The sequence below is a fragment of the Mastomys coucha genome, unplaced genomic scaffold (genome assembly GCF_008632895.1).
Source record: "Mastomys coucha isolate ucsf_1 unplaced genomic scaffold, UCSF_Mcou_1 pScaffold3, whole genome shotgun sequence".
Taxonomy (NCBI): domain Eukaryota; kingdom Metazoa; phylum Chordata; class Mammalia; order Rodentia; family Muridae; genus Mastomys; species Mastomys coucha.
Window position 1 is genome coordinate 28308035 of NW_022196909.1, and position 19347 is coordinate 28327381.

The following is a 19347-nucleotide window of genomic DNA, read 5'->3' on the forward strand; positions in this document are numbered from 1 at the left end:
GGGGAGGGGGGCTGTCAGTGAAAGATGCGTTGAGCAGCCAGATCCCAGAAAACTGGGTCCTGGAGACAGAGATTGCTGACACCAGGGAAGAGGACATGGAATGTAAATCGGGGAAAGGTTACAAGTTTGGGAAATGAGCCTCCACTCCAGGTCACTGCCCCCTCAGCTGAACAGTCAGCCATTGTCCCAGGAGGACTGAATTGCAGGGTGAATAAAGCAGAGGTCCCAGAGGCAAGCAAGGGAAAGAAGGGCTTCAGGAGGGGTTTCTCTGGGGAAAGCCCAAGGGCTTAACCTCACTGGCCAGGCTGGTTTGCAGTTTCACAAACGGACGGTAGAATCGAGTCGAATTTGTTTCATTTGTTCAAACAAACACAAAGAAGCCATTACCAATAGTCAGCGTTGGTGGCTCACGCCTTTTAATCCCAGTGCTTGGGAGCAGAGGCAGGCAGATCTCTGAGTTTGAGGACGCCCTGGTCTACACAGTGAATTCCAGCTCAGTCATGGGTACACAGAGAAGCTGGCTTCAGATTCACAGAGATCCGCCTGACTCTGATTCCCTAGGGCTAGGAGCCACTACGCTGAGCCTTTAAAATGAGCTTTCAGGTTAGTGACCAGAGTCACGGGTGTGACTGTGGCCTCTCCGCATACATGGGACAACGTAACGTGTTCTTCCTCTACCGTGCTGCCTCTCATCTCTGCCATAGGTCCTTCCCACCTCTGCTCTCTGGTCACTTGTCACATGTCTGTTAGCTTCCCTTCTCTCCCCAACCCTAAAAATATAATCTCTCCCACATCATGTAGACACTATGTAAAGGGACAGTCTGGGGGTCACAGCTAAGTGACCAGGTATCTGCCTCCCATGCAAGAGGCCTTGGGCTTAGCCCGAAGCACCATGACAGGATAATATGCATCAATTATATGCAAGTAACAAATAAAATACATGGCTTTATATAGGGGACTCAAGCATTATAGATGTTAGCATCCACAGGGGACTTTTGGAGTCATCCTCTGATAAAGAGTGGGGTGCTACATAAACAAAGACCCTTACCCCATGTACTGGCTGGTTTTGTGTGTCAACTTGACACAGGCTGGAGTTATCACAGAGAAGGGAGCTTCAGTTGGGGAAGTGCCTCCATGAGATCCAGCTGTGGGGCATTTTCTCAATTAGTGATCAAGGGGGTAGGGCCCCTTGTGGGTGGTGCCATCCCTGGGCTGGAAGTCTTGGGTTCTATAAGAGAGCAGGCTGAGCAAGCCAGGGGAAGCAAGCCAGTAAGGAACATCCCTCCATGGCCTCTGCATCAGCTCCTGCTTCCTGACCTGCTTGAGTTCCAGTCCTGACTTCCCTTGTGATAACAACAATGTGGAAGTAAGCCAAATAAACCCTTTCCTCCCCAACTTGCTTCTTGGTCATGATGTTTGTGCAGGAATAGAAACCCTGACTAAGACACCTCATAAGGCTGTAGAGCGATGGACGCTTTCCCAGTAATAAGCAACTAACCACTAAACATTTTTTGATATAACAATCTATCAAGGCAGCATGGAAGGAAAAATAGGGGTGCTGTGTTAATGTACGTATGGATGCTGTCACGGCCAACAGACGGAAATCAACAGAGACTAGCTTACGCCAGCGTGTGCTCAGTAACTGCTTCAGAGGCATCTCGCTGAACTAATGTCTCTCACTTTCTGTGAGGACAAAAGTGAGATTATTTGCCCTTTGTATTCACAGTTACCCTGATGCAGCAAAAGCCACAGTAAAGTAAAGAGAGCTCGGGGTGCTTCCGCCACATTAGTGGAAGCATGTCACTGAGCTGACTGTGGTAGCGGGGCCCACCGCCCCCGCAAAGAACAGATTTTTGACAAAGCAGCAAAAAATCATTAGTTTTTATCAACTTCCCCCACCCCCTTTGGAGGCAGGGTCTCACTCTGTAATCTGGGTTAGCCTGGAACTCACTATGTAGCCCAGGTTGCCTCCTTCCTCCCAGGTGCTGGAATGAAAAGGGTGTGAACCCAGCAGCTTTTTATTAAATTCTGGATGGTGGGTTGGGATGTGGTATAAGGAATGGATTGGTTCCTCTTGAGGAGGGTCCTTGTGCTTGAAATTTAACTTGAAACCTGATAGACGGGATATGGACACTCAGACCCGAGTCACAAATCAAAGGAAGCAAGTTTGTCACCTTAAGTAAAAACAATAGACAGTATTTGTTGCTGACGGGTTAAAAAAATTTCTTTTCCAGCAGAAACCAGAAAACTTTAGTGTCTCCCACAGTGAGTTTAGGTTTTGATTATTTTAACAAACGGTTTTTCTTTTTCTTTTTTCTTTTTCTAGACAGGGTTTCTCTGTGTAGCCCTGGCTGTCCTGGAACTCACTCTGTAGACCAGGCTGGCCTCGAACTCAGAAATCCACCTGCCTCTGCCTCCCAAGTGCTGGGATTAAAGGCGTGTGCCACCACTGCCAGAACAAATGATTTTCAATGCCATCTTTTGGAAGATCTGTATTCTTCATTTCCCAAATGACAAATGGAAGATATTGTCCCTGTGGAGTTCAAAACGACCTGCTGGGTTTTAACACACAGGGCGACAAAAGTGCTTTGGTAGGGTTCAGGTTTCCCTCTGCATGCTAGCTAACCTTTAGGAAGCTGTGAGCCGAGACACTGAGGAACACTTCTGTTTCCAACCCCCGTCAGTACCGACATGTCAGTACTAGGTGACTTCAGACCCATCAGCCCATTACAATACACTGAGCGCAGAAGCAAATTCACACATGTACATACAACGTATGTCACACATACATATCATACCAACACTTATTAAAGCAATGCCACTCTTTTGGCTAAGTTTTTTGATTTGGAAATATTCTTCATCAAATTATTTACCGACACTTATTAAAGCAATGCCACTCTTTTGGCTAAGTTTTTTGATTTGGAAATATTCTTCATCAAATTATTTAGAATGACCTGTTTATTATTATTGTTATTATTATTATTATTATTATTATTATTATTATTATTATTATTATTACTTTTTTTTTTGAGACAGGGTTTCTCTGTGTAGCCCTGGCTGTCCTGGAACTCACTCTGTAGACCAGGCTGGCCTCGAACTCAGAAATCCACCTGCCTCTGCCTCCCAAGTGCTGGGCTTAAAGGCATGTGCCACCACCGCCCGGCAATTGTTACTATTATTATTAGTTTAAAATGAATGAATATTTAGAACACTGTACTTTTCATTTGGCACATGATATGTAATTATAACTCATGTAAACAAAATTTCTAGGCTGGAGACAGAAAACTTGTTTCTGCACAGGAAGGGAGGGGGCTGGGAGGGATGGGAGAAGGGGAGGGGGAGGGAGAGGAGAAAGAAAGGGGAGGAGATAGCAGGCAAAAAGCCCTTTTTTGGGGCCTCAGTGATCTGTAAGATTGTAAAGGGGAACTAAGAACAAAAGAATTGATCACTGTGAACTGTAGAGGACCTAGAGGGAAATAAACAGGAAACCGTAAGGAGAATTGAAAGTTGTCTGCTCTATCATATTTGCTCTTTTTTGTTTTGTTTTGTTTTGTTTTTGAGATAGTGTCCTGGCTAACATGGAACCCACTTTATAAGAACCAGGCTGGCTTCAGACTCTCAGGAAACCATCCGTCTGTGCTGCTGGGGTGCTGGGGTCAAGGGGTGTGCCACCCACACGACCTGACCAGTATTTCACAATTTTCGAATTTAAATTGTATGTGCGTTGGTGTTTCGGTTGCACGGATGTCTGCGTATTGAGTATGTGCCTGGTGCTCACGGAGGATGATCCCTCTCCTGGGACTAGTGTTACAGAGGGTTGTGAGCTGCTAGGTGGGTGTGTGTTGGAATTTAGCGTAAGTCCTGTAGAAGAAGAGTATCAATGCGCTCTAAACCACTTAGCCATCTCTCTAGAGTCTGCGTTTGAAATTTTAAGCGATGCATCAGGGTGGGGTTTTTTTCCCCCTAAAACAAATGTAAGTAGGTGATTTTAAACAAATAAATGCCTTCCTCTATGTAAACATTATAGGATTGTCTCAATTCCTTAGGTAAGCTTTCTCCTCCTTCCTGGTTGAAAGTGGAATTATCTAGGGTAAATTGGATGCCTGGAGGGAGCTAAGCGGGTGGGGTGAGGTAAGGGTGTGTGTGTGTGTGTGTGTGTGTAGGTTCACATACTTGAGCTCTTAGTCAGAAGCACTGAAAAAAACGCTTACTCAGCCCACCAGAGTTGCTCCTCAAGCCCTTTTATCTCTGGCTTTCACACTGAGATCCAGTCAGAAGCCAGAGTGCCCAGGCTGCTTTCTGAAAGGCTCCTAACCCCACCCAGCACCTTGAAGCCTGCTGAGGGTGGAAGAGAGACACCTGGCCACAGAGAGCTAACCGTGTTAGGGAATACTCTCAGAGAGATGGCCTCGCCTACTGCAGGCTTCCCGAATGCCAATCCCTAGACACTCGCAGAAGGGCCGGAGATGTCCAGTGTGATTCATGGTTCGGAAGAAATGAGTCACCGGGTTGGGGAAAGAGGGCAGATCCAAACCTACCTTTTACAAGACTGCTGACGGCCAGCTATCAAGGAAGACACTTAAGAAATATGTTTTCCATATATATGTATTGGCTGCCTATCATTACATTCTACTCTTAGTTACTAGTGCATCTAAAACATGACTTGGATAAATATTGTGACTTGTCCTCTCAGCACATTAACAAGTTCTAAGTATAATTTGATTATGCTCTTCTGACTCACCAGTAATACTGCTCATTAAGAGAGTGCTTGCTTAGAGTCCTCCCTTAACCTTGCCCCAGTCCTTCCAAAGTCCCCATTCTGTTATTCTGGTCGCCCTGTTCTCTTTCCTTTCTAGAACCTACAGATGATGAATTGATTTGTAGGTTTATGCGTTAAATGTCTCTTTCCCTACCGGTTGTGAAAACCACAAGAGCTATCAAAGACAAGAAGCTATGTTATGCTGAAAACAATTTCAAAATATTTATATATGCTGGACTGTGGTGGCGTGCACATGCGCGCGCGCACACACACACACACACACACACACACACACACACACACAGAGAGGCAGGCAGATCTCTGAGTTCGAGGCTAGCCTGGTCTACAGACTGAGTTCCACAATAGCCAGGGCTGTCCTGTCTCACAAAACCGAAACCCGGCCTCAAAAACAAAAAGAAAAAAGAAGCTGGGCCAGTAGTGGCACACGCCTTTAATCCCAGCACTTGGGGGGGGGACAAGAGGCAGGCGGATTTCTGAGTTCAAGGCCAGCCTAGTCTACAGAGTGAGTTCCAGGACAGCCAGGGCTATACAGAGAAACCCTGTCTCAAAAAACAAAAACAAAAACAAAAACAAAAACAAAAAAAAAAAAAAAAAAAAAAAAAAAAAAAAAAAAAAAAAAAAAAAAAAAAAAAAAAAAAAAGAGAAAAGAAAAAAATGTGCACAGTTCCTTCAGGTGAGAGCAAGTTGGTAACTTAAGCACAAAGGAGCAGCTGTCCCAGAGGAAGACACTTGCCCCGCCCCTCACCACTTAGCTAAATTTATGTAGAACAAAGGAGACTCTTCTGGGCAACCAGAAGAAAGCAATCCCCAAACAAGAAGGAGAAAGCAATTCCTAAGCCTGGGCTGACCTGGGATTCAGAATACTCCATCCACTGTCTCCTCCCAGGTGCGGGAACCAGAGTTTTATAGATCCCAGGCTGGCCTCAAACTCTTCCTGGCTGAGGATGACCTTGAACCTCTGACCATCTTACCCTATCTCCTGAATTCGTCTACTACTGGGGGATCAAACCAGGGCTTTGTGCCTACGAGGCGAACACTTTACCAGCTGAATTTCATCCCCTAAAAGAATATGTCTTAAGGAGTGGATTACTTTGGCCAAGGCTCACTTGCCCAAAACTTTTAACTGCTTCTACCTAGAAACTCTTTTCTTCAAGCCATTGCCTTTATGTCTAAATCACTACACGATCTGTTTACTTATGAAGGTTAGCTTTTATTTTATCTGTTCTCCTACCCAGAATGCAGTATTTTAGGGAACCTCATTTTCCTTAAAGGACTCCTGTGTCCCTGAAATATTTCCTGAGATGTAGCAAGGGCCTTTAAATTGTTATCGGAGGAGCAGACAGACAGATTTTTTTTTTCAGATTTTGCTCTCTCCTCAATTTGATGTGTTGAAATCTGTGTTACCTGTTTAAAAGTATAGTTTGTTCCTTCATTGGTCTGCTAGGTTGCTGAGAATGTATGTGCGCGCTTATGTGCTTGCACGGGTGAAGGCCAGAGGTCAATATTGGGTGTCTTCCTCAGTTACTCTCTACCTCCTACCTGTTTGTTTGTTTGTCTGGAGGACAGGGTTTCCCATTGGCCTGAAGCTCACAGACTTGATTTGGGTAGTCTGACTGGCTAGCATGCTCTACCCTGTTCATGCCACCAAAGCATGTTCTGGTGCCTAGGTTATTATGTGCAGGCAGAGGAGCCAAACTCAAGCCCTCAGGTCTGTGCAACAAGCATGTTTCCAAACGAGCCATTCCTGGACCCTGCTAAGTTACATCTTCTAGAACGAACTCCTCTGTCTGCTCCCCCAGGGAGCTGGGTGGGTGTCGATTTTCCCCGAGCTGAGTGAAACCCCTGTCTGTTCAGGACAATCGGCTCTGATTACCAGAGACAATAGTTTCTGGTGACTGCTGGGGAGAGGTAGCCGGGATTTCAGCTAGGCAAATGAACACAGTGTACCAGAAGTGCCTCAACCCTCCTGGCTATTGTTAGCTATCTGGGCCACTGCCCAGGCCACTGCCTGGGCCCCTCCAGAACACACTTGCTGCGTTGGCTCATGTATTCAGGACTGTGCTTGGTGCTCAGCCCTAGCAAAGAAAGTGGGAAGCCCTGACCCACATAGCTGCTTTAAATGTGGTCCCTAGGTTAATCACGCTGTCTGCCAGGGTCCTCTCCTGGCCATTGGGTTTTTCTCCTTTGAGTCTGGAGCATGCCCTGAAGAGATCCTAGTACCTATCCCATTTTCTCTAGGATATGATTTGGATTTAGGTTTCACTTGTCAATCAGGGTTTATAATTATTTAAGATGTCAGTGAATCTTCAGATTTTACAGGGACCCTTCCAAGGCCTTTGTTGTATAGTCTATATACATTACTGGATATTCAGGAGGTTGGATTATTTATCTTAAAGAGGACCCCTCTAGCTTATAGATGCATCAAGACTCACAGAACTGGTATCTATCTTCCATATGGGATCTCTACCTTTTAGGGACTTTCTGAAAGTTTCAGATTTGTGGCTGGTGATGTAGCTTGATTGGTAAAGTCTTATCTAGCATGCATAAGGTTCTGGGTTGGATCCCCAGCACCAAGAAACCAGATGTGGAGGTCCTCAGTGGTAAGCCCAAAATCTGGAGATGGAGGTGGCAGAGACAGAAGCGCATCCTTAGCTACAGAGTGAGTCTGACGTGATCCTGAGATGGAAGAGATCCTGTCTCAGATCTCAGATATTCTCTATGGTTTTAAAGTTAGATTTGGGTGGAGGTTGGAAGGGAAGGCAGACACATGTCCTCAACTTCCATTTTGGTATGATACCCGCACTCCCCTTCACCTCTTGTGGTGGTTTGAATATGCTTGGCCCAGGGAGTGGCACTATTATGAGATGTGGCCTTGTTCCAGTAGGTGTGGCCTTGCTGGAGTAGGTGTGTCGCTGTGGGCATGGGCTTTAAGACCCTCATTCTAGCTGCCTGGAAGCCAGTATTCTGCTAGCAGCCTTCAGATGAAGATGTAGAACTCTCAGCTCCTCCTACATCATGCCTGCCTGGACACTGCCATGTTCCCGCCTTGATGATACTGGGCTGAACTTCTGAATCTGCAAGCCAGCCCCAATTAAATGTTGTCCTTATAAGAGTTGCCTTGGTTATGGTATCTGATCACAACAGTAAAACCCTAACTAAGACACTTCTAATCTATCTGCTGTGCTTATTTCCTTTCAATTCTCCCAAGGTCACACTACTATTAAGTTAAATAGGCATTTATTAATTAAATAGGCATTTATTAATATTTACAAGTTAATAGTAATATAAATAAGTTAATAATATTTAACACCTGTTACTTGGGTTTCCATCTTGTTTGCCTCCAATTTGCATTCAGTGTAGCCCACAATATATTCCATCTTTTTCAAAAAGAGTTTTACTTACAAATTTCCAGACAGGGTCTATGTAGCCCAGGCTGGCTTTGAACTCTAAATCCTCCTGCCTTAGATTCCAAGAGTGCCCTGCTCAATTTAATCTATTCCTTCCTAGGGTAACTCCTCTTTTCTGTGTTTGTCCCTATTTTTCTCTTACCATTTGGGATGCATCTTCCCAGTGTGCCCTGCATAGAGAACATCTTGTGTGTTGTATGGATTCATCACTTGTCAAGAAAGAAAAACCCCTATGGCCTATAGGAAGGCCATCCAGTAGGGGGAAAGGATTCTACGAGAGAGCCAGGCACAGAGAGATTGGCCCCAGAACATGAAGGAGGACAGACACATTGAACTTGGGCAGAGGTAACCAGCCATGTGGCAAAACTTAGATGAAAATGAATGGGTTATTAAGTTATGATCTAATCGAGGAATCAGCTGAGGCTTTTTGGCCAAGGTATTTGTTTTTATATTTTGAGTCTCACGGTTGTTATTACGGGAACTTGGGGCTGGGAGGAAAAACACTCATGAGGAGCTGGTTTTCTTTTCTTTTCTTTTCTTATTTTGGTTTTTCGAGACAGGGTTTCTCTGTGTAGCCCTGGCTGTCCTGGAACTCACTCTGTAGACCAGGCTGGCCTTGAACTCAGAAATCCGCCTGCCTCTGCCTCCCAAGTGCTAGGATTAAAGGCGTGGACAACCACTGCCCAGCCGAGGAGCTGGTTTTCTTATTGACCCAAAACTTGTATATTGGCATTTCTTTACAACACTGACTAGATGGGGATGATGATGATGATGATGATGATGATGATGATGATGATGATGATGATGATGATGATGATAATGACGTTGATAAGAGCAACAGCTGACTAGATTGGAGGCCCCTACCAGTCATAAAGAGACAAACCACCCCAGCGCTTGGGAGGCAGAGGGAGGCTGATCTCTGAGTTTGAGGACAGCCTGATCTACAGAGTGAGTTCCAGGACAGCCAGGGCTACACAGAGAAACCCTGTCTCGAAAAACCAAAAACCAGCCAAACAAACAAACAAACAAAAAAGAGGCAAAGCATGGAGAGTTCCAAGGATGACTCCCCTGACATGGATGAAGCATCATCCAAACCTTGGGGTTTGGGGTAATTCTTTTGTGACAGAAATAAGAGAGGGAAAGCTGAAGTTGATTTTGTACTTGAATGAAAAAATGCAAAAGTTCTAAACCAAATTCAGAAACATATCAGAAAGATAATAGATTATGACCAAGTTATGGTTATCTCAAAAAACTGACTTTCTCTTAACATTCTAAAGCCAATATTCTTTGCTATATTGACAGGGTATGCTGGGAGAAATAGATCCCCACAGGAGGAAAAAACATTTAAATTCTCTCTCTCTCTCTCTCTCTCTCTCTCTCTCTCTATATATATATATATATATATATATATATATATATATATATATATATACATTTTTTTAAACTCAGGCTTGGACAATGACTCAGCGGATGAAGTGCTTTCTGTGCGAGTGGGAGAGACAGAATCTAGGTCTCCAGCAATGACATGCAGGCTAGAGAGAACCCACTCCTACAAGTCGTCCTCTGACCTCCCTGTGCGCACTGAGACATGCACCACACGTGTGTGTGTGTGTGTGTGTGTGTGTGTGTGTGTGTGCGCACGCATGCACGCACATGTGAGGGAAGAACACAAGCCAGGGTCAGTGGCGCACACCTGCAACCCCAAACACTGTAGGAGGCTGGCTGTTGGCAGGCAGACTCCCAGAGGCTCTCTGGCCAGCCAGTCTAGGCAAGACAGTGAGTCTATGGAGAGACCTCGTTTCAAAGAATAATATGGAGAGCGCTGAAGAAGTAACTCTGTCTCCTACATAAGCATTCGTGGATGAATGTCCCTGCACACACACACACACACACATGCACACTCACACACATACTCTCTCACACACACACTTACATATACACTCACACACACTCACATACACATTCACATACACACTCACACATACACAGAGACACACACAGGCACACACTCACACATACTTGCATACACACATTCACACACATACACTCTCACACACATACTCACACACACACATACTCACACACACTCACACACAGAGATACACACAGGCACACACACACACACACATACACACTCTTCATCTCTCTCTTACGCATGCGCCCAAATTAAATGGTTTTCTCTTTTTTAAATATAAGCTCTCCTAGTCCCCGGGCTGGCTTGGAACTCCTGCCTTTACCTCTGAAGTACTGGGATTATAGGCATGCGCCATCATGACGCCTGACTAGGACTTTTAAAATATGAAGCTTCCTAGAGGAGAGGATGTGTAACAAAATCACACATAATGTTGAAGAGTGGAAATCAATCTTGTTAAGGTCAGAAATAAGACCAGGGCACAAAAGCCCACCATCTGTGATCATCCATAAGAAAGGAACATCTGAGACAGAGGCAAGAAAGAAAGAACATGCGAACAAACTCTGTAGGTCAAGCTTCCATCCATTCAGCGGTTATTGAATGAGGAAAGTTTCCCAAATGAGAATTTTTTTTTTTTTTTTTTTTTTTTTTTGGTTTTTTGAGACAGGGTTTCTCTTTGTAGCCCTGGCTGTCCTGGAACTCACTCTATAGACCAGGATGGCCTCAAACTCAGAAATCCACCTGCCTCTGCCTCCCAAGTGCTGGGATTAAAGTTGTGAGCCACCACTGCCCGGTGAGAATGTTTTGTGCATTCAGCAAGGTTGTAAAAGTCAACTCTATTTCTACGTATGCTGCACACGCCACGCCATTTTTTAAAAGATGCCATTTAAAGTTGCATGAGAAATGAAATACCGGTGACAAAAGGTAACTGAAGATTTGGTGAAAGCTGCAGAAATGATTTTAAATCTTTACTGGGATAAATAACGGGGGCCCGAGAGACAGCTTGGTGGAGTGGCTGCCCCGCATAAGGCTTAGATTTCCAGTCACAGTAACCCAAGCTCTCCTATAACCCCAGCACTCAAGAGACTGAGCAGAGGATCAGAGGAGGAAGGCCAGCTTGGGAGTTCTCCGCCAGTGGGCACTACAAAACCTAAAGCCAAACCCAAACAAAACGAATTTGCTACAGGATGCCTTAGGAAATAGAAAAATCCACCATGTTTGTGGCTATTAACCTCCCTCCCCGCTCCTTTTTTTTTTTTTTTTTTTTTTGAGACAGGGTTTAACCAAACAGCCTAGGCTGACCTTGAACTAACTCTGGAGCTCAGGCAGGTCTTGAACTTATGAGCCTTCTGCTTCACCCTCTGGAGTGGCTGGTATTCCAGGCCTGTTCCAGCAAGCTCAGCTAATGCCCAGACTATTTTTAAAGTCTTACAAAGAGAAGAAAAGAACAAGCAGTTCAGTAGAAAACTAAGAATATCCTGGGCCAACAAGATGGCTCTGGGGCAAAAGGGCTTGCTGCCAAGCCTGATGGCCCTAGTTCTATCCCAGGCACCCCCATGGAGGAAGGAGAGAGAAAGAACTGATTCCTGAAAGTTATCCTCCAAGCTCCATAATCACACCATGGCATGTATATACAATAAATAAATAAATAAATAAATGTAAGTAAATAAACAAATAAATATAATTTTATACAAATAACCAAATAATATGCGACAGAGCTTCATACCCATTCCATTGGTTAAACTGGTGATGTCAATATTGGCCACGATGCAGAGGAACTAGAACCCTCACATTATCTCCGTGAGAACATAAGTCAGAACAATTCTTTGAGAAGACAATTTACTACTCTTATGGGGTTGATGTTATACAGGCACTGCCTCCAATCCCATCCCTACCCACATTAACAAAACAAGTGAATACACTAGGATATATTAGAAGTGTATACCATTATAAGCGTAGGGGAAACACAGAAGCAGAGCAGAAGTCCAGGGGAATGCAACACTGTATCATCAGGTTTGTCCCTGACTGGGTGTTCCCTCCTTTATAAAGTCCACTGCTATTAAAAATTATATACCATTTGTAGAATTTCTAGTCATTCTATCCCCTGCTAGCCAGTGGTTTTCAACCCGTGGGTCCCGACCCCTTGGTGTTTCAGAGGGCCCTTTCACAGGGGTTGCATGTCAGATATTTATATAGCAATTCGTAACAGTAGCAAGATTACAGTTATGAAGTAGCAATGAGAGTAACTTCATGGTTGTGGGGGGTGGGGGGGTCACCAAGACATAAGAGAGTGTATTAAAAAGCTACAGCATCAGGAAAGTGGAGAAGCGCAGTTAAGTGCGGCTCAAAGCTTTCTGGAGGTGGAGGATTTGTGAGTCTTGCTTGATGCTCTAACCTCGGACACATGACACATAAAGATATGCTAAATATTCATTGGATGAATGGGAGAATGTGGGGTTTCCCAAAAGGTCCAAGAAAAAGCTCTGAAATATCAGAATATGAATTGCCTCTGTATTATTTAAGATATTCTCTTTCTTTTTTTCCTTCCCACCCCCTCAACCCCCAGACAGGATGTTTTTGTGTAGAACTGACTGTCCTGGGACTCGATGGGTAGACCAGGCTGGCCTAGAACTTAGAGATCGCCTGCCTCTGCCTCCTAAATGCTGGGATTAAAGGCACGTGCTACCACTGCCCAGCTCAATATTTCTTTATTTTATTTTTAGATGAAATAAAAGCCTGCCTCTGCCCCCTGAATGCTGGGATTAAAGGCATGCGCTACCACTGCCCAGCTCAATATGTCTTTATTTTATTTTTAGACAGAGTGTCATGTAGCCAAGGCTGGCCTCCAACTTGCTAAGTGGCCAAGAAACACCTCGAACTTCTGCTCCTTCTGTCTCTACCTCCCAAATGCTGGGCTTACACACACGAGCCACCATGGGAGCACCAAGATCTTTTCTTCTGTTTTAAAACATCTCATCTCCTAGGCACACAACTTTCAAGCAATGGTCCAGAAGTAGCCATAAGGAAACCTAATGACCACAGCAAGCGCTGATAGCTATAAAAAAGCAAGCTTGCACTGCCTTAGAAGTTTGTGTACAAGCAAACAGAGAGTGACCCAGCTGTACATTCCTGGGCCGAGAATTTGGAGTCAGGACACAGAAAGGGATCAGGGCCATTTGCTGTGGGTTCCTGTGGACCCTTTTATCTGGGGCTACCGCATCAGTAGATGTCATTTTCCCAAGACTCAAAATAAAGCTCTGCCCAAGCTTACTCGGCTTTCGGAAATGCTGATTTCAGTGAGGTAGGGCTTCGCTACTACTGAGAGATCGCAACATAATTAACTTGGAAACCAAGAATATACACACAAATCTATTTCCAGCTAAACCGGTTACATGCAGATGAGTAAAGCATCAACTACACACCGGAGCCCTGAGACGGTCGCCCAGCACACTAAAATTTTCTTACTAACGTAGTGGGAAACGTCATTTTCTTCTTGACCCCGATACTCCTATGGAACGAGCTGAAATGACTCATTGTTTTACTCTCGTTATTTATTATTTATTTATTTATTTTGAGACAAAGTCTCAGGTTGCCCTGGAACTGGTTATTTTGACCAGGATGATAAACATCTGGTCCTTCTTGCCTCCACCTCCCAAGCTCTAGGATCACAGATGTGCATGCACGCTGTGGTGCCTGATTTACTATGGATCCTGCTTTGCTATGGATTGAACTGGGAGCCTCGCACATGGTGGGCAAGCACCGTGCCAGCTGAGTTCCATCTCCAGCTCAACTCTGATGTACTGTTAGGAGAATCCGAGGGATGGAAACTCTGTGTCACTGGGTCCTCTGACTGAGATGTTGCAGGGGCTTCAGTCTGCCGCAAGCAGGCTTCAGGCCGTCTTTACCTCAGCTCCTTTAAATTTAACCATATTGATTTTATCTTCAGTGTGTGTGTATGTGTGTATATGTGTATGTGATATCTGGGGGATTTTTTTTTCCCTCTGGAGGAGTTAGTTACTATTGAAAAAAAGTTGGAAAATATTTTCCATTGTAGCACCGGACTGAGTCGGGAGTCACTATTCGCTGTCACCTGTGTGACCAGCAGTAGGGAAACACGGTCACTCCCTCTGTCCTTTTAGATCAGCTCAGCTTTATAAAAGGCACAGGCTCACTGAGGCAGACTCTTCTCGGCGTCCAGGCTAACTTTTTGGATGTCCTAATTTCTTTCTGAGACTCATAGTTCATCAGCATCTTCCACAAATCTACCATTTCTTCCATTTAGCTGGCCCTGGCCCGTGAAGCCTTTTCTACCCTCCCCCAGCCCCTCCAGGTGCTCAACTTCAAACTTGTGGAATAGTGGGTGTTTGTGCCTGTGTGTGTCTGTGCGTGCATGTGTGTGTGTGTGTGTGTGTGTATTCATGTGTGTGTGCTTGTGTGTGCACGTGTGTGTATGTGTACATGTGTGTGTTAGTGTTGTGTGTGTATGTGTGCCTGTATGTGTGTGCGTGCAAGTATGCACACACGTTTGTACCTTCCAGAGGTTGATATCAGGTGTCATTCTCAGTTACTAGCTCTTTTTCTACCCCCAATTCATTCTTTGAACATTTCATACACGTATACAATGTGTTTTGATCATACTAAGCCCTCCATTCTCCCCTCAAACTCCTTCTAGACCACGCTCTCCGCCACATCCCCTGCCCCGATTTCATGTCCTCTGTTCACGTCTTACTGAGCCCAATCAGTGCTGACTTTATGTACACAGAGCCATTTACTGGAGCATAAGCATCCTGATATCCATCAGTCTTTCACAGTCCTGGAGCCGGCAAGCCTCCAGGATCCGCCTGCTACCTCTCCAGCATGACAGGACACCCACCCTTGTCCCACGGAGTTATTCTTTAAATCATTCACCCCGTCCAGTCAGTTACCAAGTTCAGCTTCATCTAAATGCCTGGCATCATTCCTTCCCCTTCTCCTGGCAAATGCCCCATCCCGCTGGAGTATCTGATGCCCAGGACGCCTTCGATAGTGGCCCCAGAAGCCTTGGCAGTCCACCCTTTTCTGAGCTAACCCATCCTTCTGGAATCATCCTCCTGAAATGTTCCCTTTCACCTTGTTCACATGACCTTAGACAGTTTCCGGTTTGTTCTGGCCTTTGCTTTCTAGGCTCTTCAAAATTATCCGGCTCTCTTTTCTGTTAGGTCAGTTTCCTCTCCATCACACCAAAACTGTTACAATGCCTCTGCCCTCTGCCCTCTGCCCTCTGCCCTCTGCCCTCTGCCCTCTGCCCTCCAGTAGACAAGGACTTGAGACTCCCTGGTCCAGTGGGTCTCATGAAGCCTAACTTAGCCTTAACCTTGCTATTGTAACTAAGGATAACTTTGAACTTCTGACCCTCCTGCCTCCACCTTCAAGTCCTGATTATAGGCATGTGTCACCACGTCTGGTTTTATGTACGGCTGGGGACCAAACTCAGGCGTCCCCAGCCCTCCTCCTTGGACACCCCTTATTACACAATGCTGCAGCATTCTGATTACATGTCTGCTTTCTCTCCTAGATTATGAGTTGCCCTCTCAGAATGGTTTAGATGTGGTCTTAAAACAAGGTCACTAACCTCCAATAGCTTACTGCTTTGAACTCAGGCTTTGAACAACGTTAGTGACTCGATGTGTGTTTGTTGAATAACAAATGAGTTCATTTCTAACTAGTTCCAGTTTAGTCTTCAAAGCTCAACTCAAATGCCCCTATAGCTACATAGTCTTCCTCTACCTTCCTACCTCTCAGCCTGAGAGCATATGGTCTATTGCTATAGAGGTTAAGAAGAAACCAAACATAGGGGTGCACACCTTTAATGTCACCACTTAGAAGGCAGAGGCAGGCAGGTCCTCTGTGAGTTTGAGGTTAGCCTGGTTTATGCAGAGAAACCCTGTCTCAAAAAAAGAAAAAAAAAAGAAAAGAAAAGGAAAAAGAAAAAGAAAGGAAGGAAGGAAGAAAGAAAGACAGAAAGGAAGGAAGGAAGGAAGGAAGAAAGAAAGAAAGAAAAAATAAGAAATTAGGGCAACTTCTTTCTCATCTTCCTGGAAGGCGTTGGTATGCGTTTATATTATTTGTATGCACTGACAATGGTGCTGAGCAAAATAAAAACTAAACAAAGACTGCTTTCTAAGTAGACTTGTATAAGCCCTGTGTTTAGAAAAACAGCAATCCCTGAGAGCCAACCAGGAAAATTATAGTATTCTTTACACAACTGTAGTCAGGAAATTCAGTACCAGTTCATTCTGAAATGAATACAATGGATTCCTACGAACTTCCTGGCCTCAGACCAACCATTTGATATAGATACGAGCTCGATCAGCAGAGAAATTCCTCCTAGGTAAAACTAGTATTGCCGCATAGAAGCCACATACATGACTTCCATTGTGTGTGTATGTGCGTGCGCATGTGAAGGTGTGCACGTGTGTGTGTGTACATGTTTTGTGTGTGACTATGTATGTGTATATGCAATTTGTATATGTGCGAATTCATACTCATGCATGGGGTCAGGGGAGGCTGAAGTCACATCAGGGGTCTTCCTCGATTACTCTCTATAATATTTACAGAGGCGAGGTCTCTTCTGACCCTGCAGCTCACCCATTCTGTCCAGCTTAGCTAATCACTACCTGGGAATCTTGCATTATATGGGTTGTGGAGACCTGAACCCTTCATGTTTGTGCTTTAATCCACTGAGCCATCCCTCTGGCTTAAAAATATATAGATTAAAAAAAAGAAGAAGAAAGTGTGTAGATTTGTACATCTTTGCCTGGCTGATTAACCAGTTTTGGGTGACTATTGGATTACTTCTATTTGGGGGAGGGGTATTTATAATTGTGGTTGGGATTTTTTTGTTTTTTGTTTTTGGTATTTGTTTGTTTATTGGTGGTGTACTTAATTGGTTCTTTTTTTTTTTTTTAAAAAAGATTTATTTATTTATTATTATATATAAGTACACTGTAGCTGTCTTCAGACACTTCAGAAGAGGGTGTCCGATCTCATTATGGATGGTTGTGAGCCACCATGTGGTTGCTAGGATTTTAACTCAGGACCTTTGGAAGAGCAGTCAGTGCTCTTAACCGCTGAGCCATCTCTCCAGCCCCCTGAATTGGTTCTCGTAGCTGAGACTGTAACCACTGTGCAATGTCAAGAATGAGTGATTTGGCTGGGCAGTGGTGGCGCACGCCTTTAATCCCAGCACTTGGGAGGCAGAGGCAAGCAGATTCGAGGTCAGCCTGGTCTATAGAGGGAGTTCCAGGTCAGCCGGGGCTATACAGAGAAACTCTGTCTCGAAAACAAACAAACAAAAACAGACAAACAAACAAAAACAAACAAACAAAAAAAGAATGAGTGATTTGGTCTTTTACTTAAACAAAAAACCAGTCTGTCCAGAAGCCAGTGAGTTGGATGGACCTCTCTAAGGTGTGTGTGCTGTAAGCTGGGGGCTCGCCAGCTTCCTCAGACTGACCTGAAGCCATGGAGGGGCATGTGTCATGCTGCTGGAATGACAGCTCACAAGCTTTCCTGACCATAGTCCCGGCCGGTGTCATCAGCTCTATTTAAAGGAGGTCAGGCACCAATGTTACTACTCTTCCCTGTGTCTTTGGCCAACTGCATAACTCACGATTTAGACAGGAAGGTGAATCTCTTGCTTTCCTGGTTTGTTTGTTTTTAGCACTCAGATGGCGTCCCCTGCTCCACTCTCCTAAATGAGGAGAACAATATCAGTTGTACATGACCAGTGCAGACAAGCAACTCGGGGAGCCAGCTTCCCTCTGCAGCTTCTCCTCATGGGTCTCAATGCTCCTTACATCCTGAGGGACTTCTCCGGTAATTAACCATGAGAATGCCCCTGAATATATAGTTTTCCCCAATCTTTATTGATTCATTGTTTCACTAGGGTAGGCCAACAGTAGAACTTGACACTCAAGACTCAGAACCATCAAACCCCTGCGGTGAAGGTCATCTGGGTAACTCCACCTGTCTATATCATTGTGAAAATAGTATTAGGTATGCTTTATCTTGAAAGCAAGATGTTGGGGGTGGGGACGGGTGGGGACGGGTGGGGTGGGGGTGGGGCAGGGTGGGGTTGGGGAGGGGTGGGGCGGGGGCGGGGCCATGTTTCAAGACAGGCTTTCTCTTTGTATAGCCCTGGCTGTCCTGAAACTAGCTCTGTAGACCAGGCTGGCCTCAAACTCACAGGTCTCTGTCTGCCTCTGCCTCCAGAGGTGCTGGGCCCTTGAAAGCAAAATTTGATATATGACTGTGCCTTTGGGCCAGAATACCTTCAATTAGCATGCATATATAAAATACAATTATTCATATTGCTATGATTGTTTCATAAGAGGATTATTATGAAAGAAAGAGATGAAATACTGCGACTTACAGAGGATAAAGTTTACATAGTGATGATGTCATAGTCTAGCAGTCATTAGGTGACAGAAGAAGCCTAGCAACTCTTACAGGACTCTGAATGCCAGCGATTCTCCATAACGCAATGTATTTTGTGTACACTATTCACGTGTTACTGTATATGGTAAGAAGAGAGGTAGCAAATGCCACCAGGTTGGTTCCAGATTCTGTGGGACCACAAGCACAGAAGGAAGTTATTCAAAGTCTAGCATAAAATTAGGACCTGAAGTTAGGGACAGCACTTGTAAGTCAGGAAGCCCGAAGCTCATGTGCCTTAGATGAGTGTCTCTCGGGCTAGAGAGACGCTGCAGTGGGTAAAGCGCTTGACTCAAAAGCCTGCGAAGCTGGATTATGAAGCGCCCCAGGACACACACACACACACACAGACATACGCACACGCACATACATGTACACGCACATACATGATGAACATCTCCTCTACTCATTCGACATATTGGGGAAAGATTTTGGAGTTAGGGAGAATAGAGTTTTAAATATGTAGAATGATTTGTTTTTTGTTTTTTTTTAAATTGGCCTTATCCACAACACTATTCTATCTTAAAATCTATCGGCCATTATCTTATAACTTGCCCTGCCCTCATTGTTTTCAATTATTTGAAACAAGGTCTCATGTGGGCCAATCGGGCTTCCACTAACATCCGCACACATAAGCACATACATAATTTTTTTTTTTTTTAAGAAAAAAATCTTTAAAATATATGGCTTTTAGGAGAAAAAAATGGCTGGGCAGTGGTGGCGCATGCCTTTAATCCTAGCACTTGGGAGGCAGAGGCAGGTGGATTTCTGAG

General features: G+C 44.7%; 1 protein-coding gene across 1 annotated transcript in view; it reads right to left on the minus strand.

The window, feature by feature from the left end:
• Mypn (myopalladin) overlaps positions 1-19347 on the minus strand; it is a 90095-nt gene that overhangs the window by 58790 nt on the left and 11958 nt on the right. The gene's annotated exons all lie outside the window — the stretch shown is intronic.